Below are 3,628 nucleotides of genomic sequence, written 5' to 3'. Positions count from 1 at the left end.
CACACACACACACACACACACACACACACACACACACACACACACACACACACACACACACACACACACACACACACACACACACACACACTCATTTCCTGTAATCTTGTGGCCGGAGAGGTGTCTTTGAGATATTTAACCTTTGAAGATATTTACATTCTGCCTGTATGTCTGCTCACCTCACTGCTGCAGTGGGCTCTATGTGTCGGTCTCTGCTCTCAATGCAGATAATGGAGGGATTGGTTGATTGATTGATCGCAGGGATCATCTATCAGAGAGTAACTTTACCAATGCTAGCCTCTCTCTGAGGTGAGGAGAGAGAGAACACAGGGAGAGGAGAGGGCAGGTGGAGAGGTGTTAAAGAGGAGAGAGATCTGGGGTGAGGAGAGAGAGAACAGAGGGAGAGGAGAGGATAGGGTGAGGAGAGAGAACACAGGGAGAGGAGAGGGCAGGTGGAGAGGTGTTAAAGAGGAGAGAGATCTGGGGTGAGGAGAGAAAGAACAGAGGGAGAGGAGAGGATAGGGTGAGGAGAGAGAGAACAGAGGGAGAGGAGAGGATAGGGTGAGGAGAGAGAACATAGGGAGAGGAGAGGATAGGGTGAGGAGAGAGAACACAGGGAGAGGAGAGGATAGGGTGAGGAGAGAGAACACAGGGAGAGGAGAGGATAGGGTGAGGAGAGAGAACACAGGGAGAGGAGAGGATAGGGTGAGGAGAGAGAGAACAGAGGGAGAGGAGAGGATAGGGTGAGGAGTTAGAGAACAGAGGGAGAGGAGAGGATAGGGTGAGGAGAGAGAACACAGGGAGAGGAGAGGATAGGGTGAGGAGAGGGAACACAGGGAGAGGAGAGGATAGGGTGAGGAGAGAGAGAACAGAGGGAGAGGAGAGGATAGGGTGAGGAGAGAGAGAACAGAGGGAGAGGAGAGGATAGGGTGAGGAGAGAGAGAACACAGGGAGAGGCAAGGACAGGTGGGAGGAGGGAAAGAGAAGAAAGGACGAGGACAAGCATCCTACAACAAGAAGAGAGGAGTGAAGAAGCGGGGTGTTGACCACCTGTTGACCCCCCCCGGTGGGGTAGTTACCATGGCGTTGGCTCTAGCGGTGTACCACGGGGCCATCAGTAAATTGGAGTGTGAGGATCTGCTGGCGAAGAACAGGGAAGAACGGAGCTTACCTCATCAGAGACAGCAAAACCATCCAAGCAGCCATGTGTCTGTGTGTCTAGTAAGTACTACACTCTTTGTTCTTTTTTTTGGAAATGTAGGAAGTTGAATGTCCACCAATCCATTTTATAAATGCTTTATAGAATTCATCCTAGCTTTTAATATTGTGGGGTGGTTTGGTGGTTTAGGGAACACTAGTCAGAACCAGTGCTTGACTTGGACTGAAATAGGTTCCAGTACTCATGTTGTATGGCGGTACTGTTTATCTTTAGGTGCAGGAGCTCTACAATACTTTTGAGCTAATATTCTATAAGAGGAACAGGAGCTCAAGCAGTAGATCATGTGAGGTTCTGGTATTCAGCTCCAGTGAGCTCCTGCTCAAGTCAAGAACTGGGGTGGTGGGGGGGAATTCTCCCCGCTCTGCTGATGACTCATACAGGAGTAATACAGGGCTAGTGCACTAATTTGGTGGGGGAAAAACTAAATGTATAAAAAAATATATATATTAATTATTATTTTGTGATTTATCAAAAGGTGCTCAGCACCCTCAACCCCCCCATGACTTCCCACTGCTATGCTTGTGTGTATCACCCCATCACCATACATGAAGTTCCCTCTCAGGAAATAAAAGTGAATTAGAAGTTATTCAGTTCCCTCTCTGTCCTCCTCTTCTGTATGTGTTGTGTTTCTGCAGTAGACAGAAGGTGGTGTATACCTACAGGATTCTCCAGAACAACACTGGAAACTACACCCTGCAGGTACACCCTGTGTGTCTATTTCTATTTACTGTTGGTTAAGGGCTTGTAAGTAAGCATTTCACGAGAAGGTCTACACCTGTTGTATTCAGCGCATGTGACAAATACAATTTTATTTGTTTCTGATGGTCTGTGTGTGTGTGTCTTTTTGATGTCCTGTGTGTGTGTTTCTGATGGGCTGTGTTTGTGTGTGCGTGTTTCTGATGGTTTGTGTGTGCGTGTGTAGACAACACCTGGTGTAGAGGAGAAGTTCTTTAAGACATTAGAGGAGCTGGTCCACCATTATAAGTGTCGAGGGCAGGGATTGGTCCAGCACCTGTGCCACTTAGTCAAGAGAAAGACTCTGCTTCAACTCCCTGACCCCAATATCATCAAAGAGGTGCCTGATTATGAGAGTAGGTAACACACCTTGACACACACACAGTTTGTCTGTCCATTTGTTAGTTTCGTTCCATCTCTCAGTGTTCCGAGACCTTCATCAGAGCTGCTCAGACATACCGTCCAGACAGTTCACTATCCTTTATAACCTTCTCACCTGTGTCCTCTCACTCTCTCTCACATCTAGTTGTGGATGCATCAGACTATGTCCAGGTCCTGCCCTCCTGATTCAGCAGCACACTCTGAACCCTGACCCCTGGCCTGTGACATCATCTATTAGCCTGTGAGAGTTTGAGTGTGGTGCCATCAGATCAGGCTGTGCTTAGTCGTCATGATGTTTTCTGTTCTGTGTGCCAGGGGTACTGAGGTTGTCAGAGAGAATAGTGTTTGTCTGTTTGTTGAAGTGGAAGTTTACGTCAATGACACATCAGAGAGGGGAATTGGGGACTAGGCCTGTGTCTGTGACTCAGTGTGTGAATCCTTCCCCCTCTCTCCATGATCTAAACTGGCCCACCACCAACAGTGAGGTTTTCCCCCTCTCTGTAGGCTGGGTCTGTCACATTACCCAGTGCTGGTAGAGTTGTTTTATTCATAATGGTTTGGGGTAGTGAGGAGTAATGGCATTCATACCTGACATAACAATGTTTATTTTTCTCTACACTCTATAGAAACATCCCATATAATTTACAGCTCATTCATCTCATGATTATGTTTTAGTATGGCATTCTGAATACATAAAATACATAAAATCCCTGTGTATTCCCTGCTCTCTCCTTGGCTTCGCTGCATTCTAGATTCCATAACTAGTACAAGGCACACACGCCTAATAAAAGTAACGACAGCTGACACAGTTAACGATATCATAGCTACGCAGGCACACATCCATGACTGAATTCTCAGACCGAATGCAGGTTTAGGTTATCTATTTAGCTAGCTTAGACGTGTTGCTTTGGTAGCCATCTAGCTAACGTTACTAGCTATCCAGCCATCTAGCTAAGGAGCCATCTATCTAACCAAAGAAGCAACACTCACGTGGGCCAAAGTAGTGTATAGAATGAATGACTGACCTTAACTAGACTATACCCTGAATTTGGTTTGAGTATTCTAGCAAATATTTGTATAACTAACCCTCATTGTTCTATCTGTGATTCTAGTTTGCGAATGTTAACGTTAGCTAGCTACTATAGATGGCCATGCTCGCTAATGTTAGCTATTAGCTAGCTGTTAGCTAGCTAGCTAGGTAACATTAGCTAACTGCTGTAGCTAGCTAAGTTACCCTTGTAGCTAACATTAGCTATTTGTTAGAGTAACATTACAAAACATTTGGTGTCGAAT

General features: G+C 46.1%; 1 pseudogene; it reads left to right on the top strand.

The window, feature by feature from the left end:
* Positions 1-727: 727 nt before the first annotated feature.
* On the top strand, positions 728-3,052 carry LOC115131079 (SH2 domain-containing protein 1B2-like; annotated as a pseudogene).
* Positions 3,053-3,628: the final 576 nt, after the last annotated feature.

This window comes from Oncorhynchus nerka, linkage group LG6 (assembly GCF_034236695.1).
Source record: "Oncorhynchus nerka isolate Pitt River linkage group LG6, Oner_Uvic_2.0, whole genome shotgun sequence".
Taxonomy (NCBI): domain Eukaryota; kingdom Metazoa; phylum Chordata; class Actinopteri; order Salmoniformes; family Salmonidae; genus Oncorhynchus; species Oncorhynchus nerka.
Note: the sequence above shows the minus strand (reverse complement) of the source record. Positions and strands in the feature narration are given on the sequence as shown.